This window comes from Podarcis gaigeae, assembly GCF_964106915.1.
Source record: "Podarcis gaigeae genome assembly, chromosome: 2".
Classification (NCBI taxonomy): Eukaryota; Metazoa; Chordata; class Lepidosauria; order Squamata; family Lacertidae; genus Podarcis; species Podarcis gaigeae.
The window spans coordinates 111,202,599-111,217,921 of NC_139679.1; the positions used below are offsets into that span (position 1 = coordinate 111,202,599).

The 15,323-nt window shown below is 45.3% G+C and overlaps 1 protein-coding gene and 2 long non-coding RNA genes across 3 annotated transcripts in view; 1 reads left to right on the forward strand and 2 right to left on the reverse strand.

Moving 5' to 3' along the window:
• On the forward strand, nt 1–782 carry LOC310838270. Its single transcript, XR_014560875.1, has 2 exons — nt 1–257; nt 621–782. It is a non-coding gene; the product is annotated as an uncharacterized lncRNA (long non-coding RNA).
• Nucleotides 1–15,323, reverse strand: part of LOC310837973 (C-type lectin domain family 2 member D-like) — a 99,520-nt gene that overhangs the window by 56,341 nt on the left and 27,856 nt on the right. The gene's annotated exons all lie outside the window — the stretch shown is intronic.
• On the reverse strand, nt 1,365–5,438 carry LOC310838130. The gene is made up of 4 exons (XR_014560709.1): nt 4,412–5,438; nt 3,869–3,966; nt 1,884–2,421; nt 1,365–1,664 (listed from the first exon to the last, which is right to left on the reverse strand). It is a non-coding gene; the product is annotated as an uncharacterized lncRNA (long non-coding RNA).

The window sequence follows — 15,323 nt, forward strand, 5'->3', positions numbered from 1 at the left end:
CTCTCTCTCTCTGACTTCCTCCATCGTTGGAGCAGCTTTTTAGCTAGAACTGCTCTGTTGGCTTTCAACCAATAGAGGACACTGGGATTATCCCCACATGGGATAGATAGATAGATCCACATTCATATACTTTGTAACTAAGTCTGCCTTCAGGGATCCAACTGTGAACTGATGATGTGAGTAAACTTCTTTTATTGGCTTTAAATAAGATTGCCGTGTGTTTATTGTTTTAAGAGGGATATAAGGGAACTTAAAAGGTAAAGGGACCCCTGACCATTAGGTCCAGTTGTGACCAACTGGAGTTGTGGCACTTATCCCGCTTTATTGGCCGAGGGAGCCGGCATACAGCTTCCAGGTCATGTGGCCAGCATGACTAAGCCACTTCTGGCAAACCAGAGCAGCGCACGGAAACACCATTTACCCTCCCGCCGGAGCGGTACCTATTTATCTACTTGTACTTTGACGTTCTTTCGAACTGCTAAGTTGGCAGGAGCAGGGACTGAGCAATGGGAGCTCACCCCATCGGGGGGATTCGAACCACCAACCTTCTGATTGGCAAGTCCTAGGCTCTGTGGTTTAACCCACAGCGCCACCCGCGTCCCTATAAGGGAACTTACTAGGAACCTAATACTGAGAGGCTTATACAAGCCTGCAACCAGCTACCCGCTGTGCATTTAAAAGGGGAATGTAAAACTCTGCTAAGTAAAGGAACTTGCTAGCGAAGGTTGGAAAGTATATTAATAAACAATATATCCCCTCCTGACACCCTGAACATTCCCACAGTTACCACGGCAGGCAGTGGGGCTGGCACCCAACTTGTGTAACAATATGTTCCTTTATGTTATGGACAGTCAACCATTAACAACAACAACAAAAAAGTCTGACTGTTTTCAAACCTTATGTCTGGCATTCAGCACCACAGCCAGGGGAGATTCTGTGTGTAAAAGCTGTGAAATTTTGCCCCAGGCTAGATCAGTAGATTTCAGAGCTGTTCACAGCCTTAGAGAAAGGGAGAGTGGATTTAGCTTTGGGCTGTTTCTAAAGCACCCAGTGCAGTTGGCGTACTGACTCCAAACAGAATCCAGAGACGGGAATGGGCTGCTCAAGACAGGGATCAAGCACTCAGTTTTTCAAACTTCATTCCTGTTAACACCAACACTCAAAATTCCAAGGAAACTGTACAGTGGTACCTAGGGTTAAGTACTTAATTCGTTCCGGAGGTCCGTACTTAACCTGAAACTGTTCTTAACCTGAAGCACCATTTTAGCTAATGGGGCCTCCTGCTGCCACCACGCCTCCAGAACACAATTTCTTTTCTAATCCTGAAGCAAAGTTCTTAACCTGAAGCACTATTTCTGGGTTAGCAGAGTCTGTAACCTGAAGCGTATGTAACCTGAAGCATATGTCACCCGAGGTACCACTGTACCTGGGAGTCTCACTACTAGATGCAGACACATGTAGCAATATGCCAGCCATCTAAAAACAGTTTGCCTTGAACTGTGAGTCAACTCTAGTTTTAGAATACAGCAAGTTAACATATAAAGATGGTCAAGTTAGTGACCGTTTCTCATATTCGGCTTAACACTGAACAAATAATGGGGCAGTTAGAATCATAGAACTGTAGATTCAGAAGCTTATTTACTCCAGCAAGGGGTTTCTTAAATCTATATACAGTGGTACCTCAGGTTACATACGCTTCAGGTTACAGACTCCGCTAACCCAGAAATAGTGCTTCAGGTTAAGAACTTTGCTTCAGGATGAGAACAGAAATTGGGCTCCAGTGGCATGACAGCAGCAGAAGGCCCCATTAGCTAAAGTGGTGCTTCAGGTTAAGAGCAGTTTCAGGTTAAGTACGGACCTCTGGAACGAATTAAGTACTTAACCACTGTACTGGCTTAATACAACCCTATTCCCATTTCAGTAAGTTTAGTTGTGCTGCATTGAGGTAAAGAAAACCAACTGCAGGGCCTGTTCCAACATCTCCAGAACCACCCAAAATGGGAATATTTGCCACAAAATTTCCTAGCAGATAACAGACACTTCATTCCTGTTAACACCATCCATCGAAATGTTGCACCGAAGGATGCAACACAATGTATTTCAAAGAAAGAGATAACTCCATTTCAATTGATTGCTTATTTGTGACCTAAACCCCCCCCCCCAAACAGATGTTTTTTGTTTAATACATTTTAATAGCTTATAACGGTAAGGTGCTTACAAAAAGTAAAGTATTAATTACATAAAGTTTCACATTTCAGTTTCAGTTGTGGGGGGGTTATGCCCCTTCCCCGCAACGTCCGCGCTTGCAGGAGGACCTGGCTTGTGGCATATCCAGTGATGCTCATGTTGCACCTTGAAACATATGCTTGGCCCTTATCACCCAGATATGCACAGTCGCCTCCATCACCAAGTACCTCAAACCTGAAACGCAAGGTCAACGAAGCCGGTGACAAGTAAGGGCTGAGCATTTCTCTGACAGCAACTGATAAGAGAGACTATAGCAGTAGAATCACATAGGAAATGGGCAAATTTATTGCCATGTGTGGCCTCTAGAGTGGGGACTCTAGACCACAGGTGGGAAAACTCAGGCTCAGGAGCCAATTATGGGTCTTTGGGGCTCTCTCTGTCCCTCGGAAAGAAGAGTTTGGATTTGATATCCCGCTTTATCACTACCATAAGGAGTCTCAAAGCGGCTAACATTCTCCTTTCCCTTCCTCCCCCAGAACAAACACTCTGTGAGGTGAGTGGGGCTGAGAGACTTCAGAGAAGTGGGACTGGCCCAAGGTCACCCAGCAGCTGCATGTGGAGGAGCGGGGAAGCGAACCCAGTTCCCCAGATTACGAGTCCACCACTCTTAACCACTACACCACACTTGGGACTCATTCCAAATCATACTCCTCACTAGCCCTGCTTTGCACCCTCCCTTTTGTTTTATTTTTTCCTTGGCTTGAATGTGTCCTTGCCCCCCAATAATATCTCTTGATTGCCTGCATGGAAGATAGAAAAAAGTGTGCATGTGTTTGCAGCAACTAGCTTATTCTACAAAGTGGAACTCACATTTGTTGTTTGCCCCACATTTAGACCCCCCAAGTGTCCGTAGTTTCCAGGGACAGACCCAGATTTACAGAAACCGCCCCAGTTTCTGATTTGATCCTGGAATGTCCCACTTTTCCTTAGAACGTCCCTGTTTTCACTGGAGAAATGTTGGAGGGTATGGAGTTATGCGACCCCTAAGCCAAGGAGATAAGTAACTATTCAACCTTTAGAAGACATCTGAAGGCAGCCCTGTATAGGGAAGTTTTTTAAAAAATATATTTAATGTTTCCTTATGCTTTTATATATGTTAGAAGCTGCCCAGAGTGTCTGGGTCGACCCTGTCAGATGACAACAACAACATTTAAACCCCATGGCTTCCCCCAAAGCATTTTGGGAAGTGTCGTTTACCCCACAGAGAGCTATAGTTCTCAGCACCCTTCAACCTTCAGAAAGAGCATTAGTCCTATTGGCACTGATCTTAACTGGAACATAAAAGGATTAACATGTATGGATATGCTTGATTCCACATGGAAAAAGAAACGGAGGAGTGCAACAGAACTCAAGAAAGGCAAGGACCAGCTGAAACGGGTGAGGTTGCAGGTGTGGCCCAGGTTAGAATTTGGTGAACACTATTGGTAGTTTGGGGTGATGATGATGCTTCTCTGCCAGTGGCAGAGGTGGCAGGCAGCAGTAGCAGTGCAGGGTGGCACTTCCTATTCTACCTCAAGTGGCAAAATGGGAAGTGGCGCCTCTGTTGAAAACTCCTAACAGACAACCAGGCCAGAGGAGGGGGAGGGGGAGGAGGAGGAAGAGGAAGAGGAGAAGGACACACGTGGAATTTTCTCCATTAGTCCATTTCCAGGGCTGACCAGGGTCTCTTCTCAGGCCAATCCAGTAGGAATTTGTGCCTTTCCAACTCTTGACAATGTCCTTCAAATACCAAAAGAGATAGATGTTAGAGCCCTGACTTGCAATATTTCTCACCCAGTTATATCTATCTATATTTCTGGTGCCTGCTGAAGACTTTTTTTTCTTTTTCCAGTAGGCATTTTAATTGATGTAAGAATTTATAGTTTGACCTAATCTTCATTTTTCGTATTGTATCCTTGTAAACTGCTTAGAGACTATTGCAGTCACATAGCATATACATCGTTTAATTGAATAAATAAATGTCATTTAAATACATACATACATACATACATACATACATAACCTTTATGCTAGTTAACTGTAACTCACTCACAGGCGTTGAGAATTAGCCAACAATTTTATAGTATGGCAAATGTTTGCTGCAGGGGGTCCTAAACTCAACATGATCCGCCCATGCCCTGCTTTGCATGCCACCCCAGAAAATATCACCCGTTACACCTCTCACCTTTTCGTTGTTTGGAATAACAACCAAGGAAGCATTAAATGACAAGCAGAATTCCTTGCTAGACATCCAGCTCTTTTCTTTATCGGAGAAGAAATAGCATATTCCCTCATACCAAAACCACAAAGGTGGACATGGTGGGATGCTGTGTGCAGGCAGAGCAGATTTTAGTTCAGAACCTGTCTCCTTGCATTTCTCTCGCTGGACCTCTTTGATGAAAAACAGAGGGGATCAGATTAGCTGTTGCTGTAAGGGCTATCTGAATGAGCTTCGATGCATTCCAGAGAGCAAACCATGTGGTTTAGTATTTTCTTCCAACGATCTATTTGCTAAAGCACAGCATGGCAGCAGGAATATGGAAGGGAGGGGGAAGGGAAGTTGATGTTAAACCCACATTTTCTTTGATATGTGCAAAGGTAAAATTGAAAATTTATAGCCACTATTATGCTATAAGATCCACTATCCTGTAATATTACACATGAGCCTGTACTACTGATGAAGCCTAGGATGGCGAAACAAGGCTAATATTCCAGAAATCCTTGTCTTAGACTCTGTGAAAGGATTCTGTGGAACTATAACAACCCTTCATGTGAATTATTGGACTCTATGAACAGACAGGTGGAATAGACACTTATACATGTATGGACCTTATTCATGAACTGACTAGAGAATGAACCAATCCACTGGGTCTTCTGCTTTTTTCGTTGAATTTTATGAGACTTCCGTTGTAACCTACAATTTGATACAATGAATAGTAGACCTTATTTCTTCAAAAGTACAGCCAGTTATGTCTTGTGTGTTTATTGAGTATGTTTCACGTAACCACAGGTTTGTTGTTTTGCTTAACTGGAAAAAGTACAAGGCTTCTAAAACAAGAACAACAACCCTCCAAAACACACCACTCTCTAGTGCCCCCCCAATAAAGCTCACAAAAATAATATAACCTGACCTGAGAAGGACATTGAACAATTAATGGGCACTAAATTCCCTCCCCCCAAATTTGTCCATAGCACATAGTTACTCACCAGCTCTGCCATGGAATACATTACGTCGGGGGGGGGAGGGAACATATTTTTCATTATTTCTAAAATACTGAGCACACCCACCCACACAACCCAAGGGAACACACACCTGCTACAGTCAGAACCACAAGAAGAAGTGTATGCTGGAAGCCACCCAGAGTGGCTGGGGCAACCCAGTCAGAGGGGTGAGGTAATAAAATGATGATGATCATGCACTTTTACTGGGAGTGGAAAACAAATTTCAATGCAATCAGCTCGGCTTCTGAGTAAATGCACAGTTTTCTTAAAAGCATCAATATACCTGCACCTCTCAGTGCAGTGAAAAAAAGGAACTCCTTGTTGCTCCCGGCAGCAGCGAACACAAAGTGAATGGAAGCCCAGTGGGAAAAGAGCCAATCAGAAGATAAAGGAAGAGGAGACAAACCAATCAGGTGAGCTGGAAGCCAGAAGACTATTGATGAAACTGTGGTTTGGTCTTTGGGCTGCTTCTCCAGCTGCTGTCTTCTCTGTCCTCAGTCCTGCCACCAAGGGCAGAGAAGAGAAGCAGGCGCAAATCTCAGCTGCACTGTCCTAATCAAATAATTAATAAAGAGTGGGAATGCGTTAAGGAATACATGTAAAGAGTTGGTGCTGGAGCTTAAAAATTAATATGCAATAGCTTAAAGGGTGCAAGGAGATAGGATAACACCATATCAAGGATGGAACAACAAATATAAACAGTGAGTAATGCAACAATGACAAAAATAATAGTTGGTAAAGAAGATCGCACACGGGTGGAGGAAAGCAATGGGTTTTGGAGGAGGGAGATGAGGGTATTAACTGAAATTGTTAAAGATATATACAGGATTTAAGAGATTCAAAATAAGGAATTAAAACAAGGAGACAAACAGCAAGAAATATTAAGCATTGGAGAAGTCTTTGGAGAAATATTAAGTTGGAGAAGTTATTTGGAGAAATATTAAGTTTGGAGAAATATTAAGTTGGAGAAGTCTGAAGCAAAGAAGGAAGCGGCTTGGAGTTGTTGTATCTGTGGGTGGACATGGGTGGAGTTGTTGTATCTGTGGGTGTATGCATACATTAACACAATTTAAAACCCAAACGCAGATTCTGAACAAGATTTTTTAAAAATCCTCCCCAGAAGGCTTGTTGAAAGTCTTTATTGCAGGTGAGGCAGAAGGTGGCATGGGATGGGAAGGTGCTTGAGGAAGCAGCTACAACGTGGCAAGGGCATGCCTCAACATGAACTACTAGGGACTTTCCAATTTTAGCCCTGTGGGCAAATTCACACCATAAAACCAGCGCTATTTTTCTAGAAAAACAAGTGCCAGAGCTCACCATGAACACCTCCCTCGTTCTCTTGGAACTGGCAATGGCACCCACCTGAGAGGTGCCAGAACTGTGCTCAAAACACATTCAATCAGGGCCAGATTTAGGTTTGCTGAGACCCTAAGCTCCTGAAGGTAATGGGGCCCTTTATATGTCCAGCTGTCCTTCGTCAACAACAAATTGTCGCTGTTTTTTTTGTGTTGAATATATGCTATATGGTAATTTATGGACCTAATAGGTATCTAAAGCAATTTGCACATAACAAATATGTATTTTATCAAAGTAGTTGTAATTTCCCCCCCTTTACATTTTTGCCTCCCTCCAAGAGAGTGGGGCCCTAAGATATAGCTAGTTTAGCATATACAGTGGTACCTCAGGTTACATACGCTTCAGGTTACAGATGCTTCAGGTTATAGACTCTGCTAACCCAGAAATAGTGCTTCAGGTTAAGAACTTTGCTTCAGGATGAGAACAAAAATCGTGCTCCAGCAGCACAGCAGCAGCTGGAGGCCCCATTAGCTAAAGTGGTGCTTCTGGTTAAGAACTGTTACGGAAAAATCTCGGTGTGAGGCTGCTCAGTCACCCAGCTCATCGGGCAGAGCCCGCGGGTCCCTGCGGAATAAAGGAAGGAGTCCAGCCAACCGGAGCAAATAGCTGTAGAACAAAGTTTATTGTGCAATAGGTTCAAAGAACAAATTTGAACCCTGAGGATGGGGTGACAAAGACTTTTAAAACTTTCCCACCATATCCCAGAATACAGTTTGTACAGCATCATTGCTACATCACTGACATGTCACAAAAGGGGAGGGTTTAACCTTGGCAAACATGCCCAGACAAGTCCTTGGTACAAGATTAGCATAAGCAGACATGGCAGGGCAAGACTCGGGTATAAGATTAACATAGACAAATATGTCTTAAGTACCCACCACCCAAAAGTACAATAGAAGTTCCTTTGCATGTCTGGAACCTGAGGCGAATCAGGTGATGAGATTTGGCTTCCTTTGGCTAACAGTGAGCCCAGCAATTGTCACCTCTGGGAACTTGCTGGAGTCCTTTTTCAAGGGGAAAATAGCTTTGGAATGGAGGAAACTGGGAAAGGAGATGATTTTATATTATTTTTAAAGCTAGGTAACTTCCCTGAGCTGTCAAGTTGAAAGGATACATTCAGGTATAATATTTGTAATATTTAACTTTAAAGATGTGCTCCCCCCACCCTGTAATTTCCGTAACAGAACAGTTTCAGGTTAAGTACAGACCTCCGGAATGAATTAAGTACTTAACCTGAGGTACCACTGTACGTAAATCTGGCACTGCATTCAATGCATGTTTAAAGCATTTTCTTGGGAACTGTAGTTTCACTCTTACAGAGCTGTAATTCCCAGCAACCTTAACAAACTACAGGTCTCAAGATTCCGGGAGAGGTGGAACCATGTTCCTTAAATATACATTGAATGTGCTTTAGAAGTACAGCTTGGATCTACCCTCAGTCCAGTCCCTCACCTCAGTGGTTTTCCAACCTTTTCGAGTCCCTGGTTCCCTTTGAAGGAAGGTGAGGACAGGTGACCTCACCTAGGCCCAAAGTCACCCCCACCAAAGCAGGCTCAAAGCTTCTCAGAGCTTTTCAAAATCATTTTTCTCAGCAGCTAAAAGGCATTAGCTAAGCATCAGAAACATTCCGCTTGCTGTAACTAAAAAGATTGCAACAAAGGTAGGGAACACAGTCCATTGTATCTCAGGCCTTTCTGATGCCTTCTGGCCTTGCTAAAGAACCACATTGCAACTTACTTTCTGTCCACGAACCATGCCAGAACAAGAGATTGAAACATATCTGGACACTCTGAAACCCCTTTCCTGGGAAGAGTCCCAATAGTCCCAAGACAGCTTTCTGTTCATGCTCAGAGGACTCCTGAGGGAGGAGAAAGGAGGAGGGATCTGGTCTGGGGTATATATGCTAGTGCACATGATTGTGAACTCGTGCATGCTTTTGTGGACTATCGCACGTGCTCCTTCTACCAGTTCATGGATGGTAGAAATAAAAGCCTTTTCTCCCAAACTATTCCTTGAGTGTCTGTTGACTCCCACTTCCCTTTCCCAGGCACAATATTTTTCCCACCTGAGGGCAAAGCCTCATAAGGCTACATTTCTTGGTGCGTTTGGCCGGGAATAACAGATTCCCTGAGGATAAGGGATGTGGGTTCAAGGCGTCCCTGCGGTGAACAGCTCGGTTCGTGTCAGCAGTTCCAGTGCACATCCTGCCAAGTTCGTGGGAGGAATTGCCACCCGTTCCTGTGTGGACACACTGCAAGGACCAGAGAAAAAGCAACGGCCATGCCGAAGGAAGGTACCTCGAGGAACAAGGTAGGCTCCACAGGGTATAGGTGGGAGCAAAGAGAGTTTGATCAGCTGCGCCAGCAGGGTAAAAGAAGTGCCACTGGTTTTGGTGTTGCCCAGAAAAAAGCTGCAAAAAGGGTCTGCTGGGCCCTGGTTGAAGTCTAAGCACTGCCGGTTCTGGTTGGTTGTTGGTTTTGCCCAGAAAAGCAGCAAAAAGGGTCTCTTGGGCCCCGGTCGAAGTCTAAGCGCTGCCGGTTGTGGTTTTGGTGTTGGTAAAAAAAGGGGATTGGAGGGAGGTGCATGGGTTTTTCTGAGTGTGTGTGTGGGGACACTCCAGTGAATGTTTTGAGTGTGTGAGACATTGAAAGCAACGTCTGGCCTGTGACTGAGTGAAAAAAATACGTTAGGAGGGCTAAGTGTCCCAGTATGCCAAGTGTTCCAGGGTCATGGAGAAAAAGCAGTAAAACAACTCCCACGACCCCCCTGCGATGTTTCCTGAACAAACTGGAAAGATGCCACGAAGGGGAGAAGATTGGGGATTTTAAAAACCAGATGAAAAATAGACTCCAAACACCTATGTGAATTTCCTGACTGTCCCCCATGGCTTAGAAAAGTAGAACTGTGATTACCCGTGCCATGCCAAACTGTGCCCAGTATGGCAGGAAGTACAAGTTAGAATAAACAGCAGTCTTGCCAGACCCAGAAAAGGAGGGAGGAATAATTAGCCCCCCTCCACCCTATGCAGCAACTGCACCAGGGCTAAATGAGGTTCCCCCTCCCCAACCCCCAAGCAAAGAGACTGAGGAAGAAAAGACAGGAGAAAAGAGAAGAGGAAGGTGGTATGGAGAATGAAGAATTCAGAATCAGGTGAAGTGGACAAGCAGACAGTCTGAAAGAGTGTTCCAGTATGTAGAACCGTTTAAAACGGAACTGGGTGTGGCTTCCTGGGTTCTGGAAGCAGCCCAGTGCCAGGAATTGGCAGAAATAAAAGAGCAGAAGATTTTAAAGAGCCGCATGAGATAGAGCCAGTAAGCAATCCAAAAGAGTGAGCTGGATGTGGCTTCTTGGTTCTAGAAGCAGCACAATGCAAGGATGAGCACTGACAGAAAGAAACAGAGCAGAAGGCTTTGAGAGCCACATGGGACAGAACTGTTAAAAAAAGAGAGAGACTATTAAAACCCAAGGGATCAAAGAGCCCTAGGATTACAATATTGACCATGGAGAAAATCTGCAAGATACATGCCCTCAGGGCAGCGGACAATACTGAAGTTGCAATTGAGGCAGCTAAAACTCCACTTTGCTGGCCCCACCCCACTGAGTGTACGACCCCCTGGAGTCATCCGACGCCCAGGACCACGGACCTCCAAGCACCTTAAATCAGAATCCTTCTTCCGAAGGGGACCCGGCGAAAATGATTAGGAGTTTGTCTTCAAGCAGCCAGAAGGCTAGAGACAAAAACGCAATCCCGGAGGGTGTCCACGGGAGGGGCAGAAGACGCCTAGGGAAGAAACCAGTGTGCCATCTGCAGGCAAGAGAGTCACTGGGAAATGGAATGCCCACAGGCTGAGAACAATCAGATTTCTCAAAAATGATTTCTTCTCATCTCTGTTCTTGCTTAAAGACTGTTGCAGCAAAGCAAGTGAACTAACTGTTTCTAACATTCATTCATGCAAGTAACAGGACATCAGCTCCCCCCCCCCCCCTTGTGCCAGGCGCTTGGAGTAGTTTATCTCTTGGCAACTATCTCAGAAGGACACTGCTGCATTCAGCCAGCTACTCTGACCTGCTACTGCCTGGAGCCAATTAGGATTTACAGTCAAGCGACAAACCCAGAAGACCAAGGGTTACCCAAGCCCCTGCCCCAAAGTACTAACCTGGAAAATGACTTTCTTAAAAAAGCAAAACAAAAAAAATTCTTTCCAGTAGCACCTTAAAGACCAACTAAGTTAGTTCTTGGTATGAGCTTTCGTGTGCATGCACACTTCTTCAGGTATCTGAAGAAGTTTGCATGCACACGAAAGCTCATACCAAGAACTAACTTAGTTGGTCTTTAAGGTGCTACTGGAAGGAATTTTTTTTGTTTTGACTATGGCAGACCAACATGGCTACCTATCTGTAACTTAAAAAAGCAAGTGAATGCTTTCTTTTTAAGGTGCAATTTCACTCTGAAAAAGGAGCCGCAGCATAACATAGGAATTTTGAAACTTTGCCAGAAGCAAGGGAACGCATTGGACACTAGCAAACTTGGCAGATGAAAACTGAAATTTGCAACATGGTTTACAGCCCGCAAAAGCTCTGGGGGAAAAAAATAGTGCGCAGAGACAAAGACTTTTAAAAACTCAGCTGGCAAAAACTTAACCCAGGGAACAGAACTGTTAACCCCTTGCGAAGTTTCCTGCCAAGCACACCCTTTTGAATTAATGTTTGCTAGGCCTATACCTTATGTGCAAATGTTATCGCAATATTTTTTGCACCAGAGGGCAAAGCCTCAAAGGCTACACCTTGACCAGCCACATTCTTTCTGCAGCTCCCCTGTGGGATACAGGGGGACTCCCACATACGTGGGAAGGGGTTGTTCCCATTCCAAACCACAAATTACTTGGGGTTCCTGTGTTCTGCCACTGTTTGGCAATATGATATTCTATACTGATGTAACATAATAAATAAATAAAATACCAATACAAAAACAAAAAAACCAACCCTCCCATGTTCTCTTATAATGGCACCAACCTGAGAGGTGTGGGAACTCAGTTCTGGCTGAAAAAAAGCCTTACCATCAGTGTTGACACCTGCCTTGATTTTACAGTCCCTTATACCAGTTTACCCCACATGGCGATTTCAGTTAAGTGAATCAAAGAAAGCAGAGAAGGGGATGAAGGCCTCCTAGCAGTGGAGCAGCAATAAAACCACGTGTTGAGATTTCTGCATTGCAGGACGTTGATGTCCTGCGGGGTCCCTTCCAACTCTACAATTCCATGATTGACAGTGAGGAAAACAGTATGGGTTAAGGGTTAGCCGCCACCTTGGCACACATCCAGCTTCTTTAAAGAAACAGCTCTCCATGCTCTACAGACTGAAGATCTCTGGAACGACCCCTGGTGTCTCCAGGGTAATGAATAACAGAGGCCATCCAGCCCAACCGCCTGCAATACAGGAATTTGCAGCGATCCCACACGGGGATCAAACCTGCAACCTTGACATTATCAGCACCACGCTCTAACCAACTGAGCCATCCAGGGATATTCTTACTGGTCAGTGTATTTCTATCCCGACTTTCCCCCAAGTTGGGATTCAAGGCGGCTCCCAACATCTCAAAACGCGATTATAAAATGCAAAGCAATAAAATGAAAACTAGTTAGGAAACAGCAGTCAGGAGACATGAACGCGCGTGCAAGAACCAGCACCTAAAATGCAACAGCGACCAGAGAAAGCAGAAAAAAAATCAGAAGGAAACCTTCTTTCCTCCAGCCCCCGCTTCCGAGCCTGAAGGTGCGCTTGACACCTCGGGGTCGCCCGCCTCCGGGATTTTGCGCGAGGGATTCCACCGCATACCTGAACTTTCGCTCGCTCTGCGCAACTGAAGCGGGTCGGTTCTTTCTGCAAGCGGAGTCTTCGCTCTGAGATCCCTCGTCTTCCTCCGCCGAGCCGAGCTCGTCCTTAGCAGAGTTAGGCCCGCGTCCCTCGAAGCCTGCAGAAGCAGCGCGCCGGTTACATCCACCCGCGGTGAAGCGCACAGAAAATTGACAGAGAGGTTTCGCTTTCAGAGGATGACGCTCAGCCATTGGGGCGGCGGGGCGGGGACCGGAGGCTTCTCTCGAACCCGGAACCGGAGCCGTAGCGCAACCCCGTGGTTCACGTCGGGAGAGAGGTGGTGCAGGTGCCTTGACAGTCAGCCTCTCCTGATTCCGGGATTGAAGGGCGACTGGCTGGCAAGACCAGCATGGGGGCAGCTCCTTTAGAGGTGTGGGAAGGAGGGGCAGAGAGAGAGAGAGAGAGAGAGAGAGAGAGAGAGAGAGAGAGAGAGAGAGAGAGAGAGAAAGAAAGAAAGAAAGAAAGAAAGAAAGAAAGAAAGAAAGAAAGAAAGAAAGAAAGAAAGAAAGATGGTGGAAAGTCACAGCCCATCCAATTTGAGGGAGTAGGTGGTGCAGTTCTGTTCGGTGGTCCGTGCTCGGAACGGAAACCCCCAACCTAGTCTAGTTCGTCGAGTGGGGTCGCCTGTGCTCAAAGTTCCTGAAAACTCTTGTTGTTGTTTAGTCGTTTAGTTGTGTCCGACTCTTCGTGACCCCATGGACCAGAGCACGCCAGGCACTTCTGTCTTCCACTGCCTCCCGCAGTTTGGTCACACTCATGTTGGTAGCACTCCTTATATACTCAGTCATGTACTGCGTTTTTCGCTGCGGGGGGGGGGGGGGCACACACCACAGACCCCATGTCATCTGGAGGTACATCTGTATTGGACCTGATTTTTTTAAATATAACAAATTGCTTTGTTTTGTATATTTAGTTGTGTTCGTTGCTGGTGTTTTTAATTGTCAAAACACTTAAATATATTTAATGGGAAGTGTGTGTGTGTGAAATAAATTATATTATTTGTCCTACAGTCTGTATTAAACTGTTCAAAGCAAGTCTGACCAGCAAGTAAAATGACACCTGTAGCAGATGACTTATAGCACAGCCATACCGTTTACAAGATGCTCAAACAATTTTGCAATTAGTTTGCAAAACGAGAAGAGGGGGGGGGGAGACCCCGTGTTTTTGAGCTGCTCCCCAACGGAGTAATTGACACAACACCGCGCAAAAATGAGCACAAAACTTTGGCATCAGTTTGGAGGGGGTCCAAAATTTCGGGGTTACACGTTAATGAAGGTTAGCTGCTGTATTTGTATTGCGTGGGGAAATGCGTCTTATAACTAGAAGGCTATGGAAGTTATTTGCATTTGGGGAGAGTGTATGCATATGCAAATTCATTTCCCATGGGGTGGTTGGTGTTTTTGCCAAGGAGAATCAGGCTTCTAGGGTACCAGCACTGAGCCAATCTCTCACCGGAGAAGGAAGCATTTACTTTACAAAGACTCGCCGCGCCTGTTCAGAGGCATTTTGCCCCTAGAACCTTTTAAGAATAAAGAAAAAATTTGCTCCCCTAGAGAGAGGGCATTTTTGCACGTTCTCAAAGGCACTCAGACTCAGGGGCCGGGAACTTGAACCCAAGAAACGACCACTGCTTTTATTTTTCATAATATTCGGAGGTGGTGGAAACGGAAAAATCGCATGAGGTCTGAGACCTACATTTCAGTGGCGGATAACACGGTTTACATGCAGCAAACCGCAGTTCCAATCCCAGAGAAAGCCTCTGGTCTGAAACTGTGGTGAGGAATAAAAATAGCACCAAACTTTGGTTTGGAGGGGATCCAAAATTTGGGGGTCACATGTCAATGAAGCTCCGGCAGTCTGCAAAAAGCGATCAATGGATGTGAGGTTGAAAAGGTCTGTAGCTCTCTGTGCCTACTCTTCCCCTAAATTTACTGGGTTAATGTTCTCTTGTCTCTGTTGTTAAGTCCCGCTAAGTGGCGAAGTGGTGTCGTGAAACCTGAAGTGCGCCAGCTCATCGTGAAAGATTCCATAGCCGCCTCCCCGCCCGCGCAAGAGTTTGTGACACTGGAAAACGAGTCCCAAAATGCAGGCAGCTGCTGGTTGATTGACAAATACACTTTCACACTCCAAATAGCAGCAGTTCACAGCACAAACGACAATATTGAGCTAATTGGGAACGCCGTGCTTGCAATTCTGCCCACTGGCCCCAACGAATTCTGCGATTGTGCTTATGTCTGACTGTATAGTTCCATCGTTTAAAAGCAAATAAAGAAACTTACAGGATCCCTCCCTTTTCTGGAGTACAGTGCTACCTCGGGTTAAGTACTTAATTCGTTCCGGAGGTCCGTTCTTAACAGGAAACTGTTCTTAACCTGAAGCACCACTTTAGCTAATGGGGCCTCCCGCTGCTGCCAAGCCGCCGGAGCACAATTTCTGTTCTCATCCTGAAGCAAAGTTCTTAACCTAAAGCACTATTTCTGGGTTAGCGGAGTCTGTAACCTGAAGCGTATGTAACCTGAAGTGTATGTAACCCGAGGTACCACTGCACTGCAAGATTGTCTGATTTTTTTTTTAACAAAAAGGTCCAGGTTACATTTCGCCAGACTGAAGATCTTTTGTTAAGGCTCCATCTATTTTGCAAACCT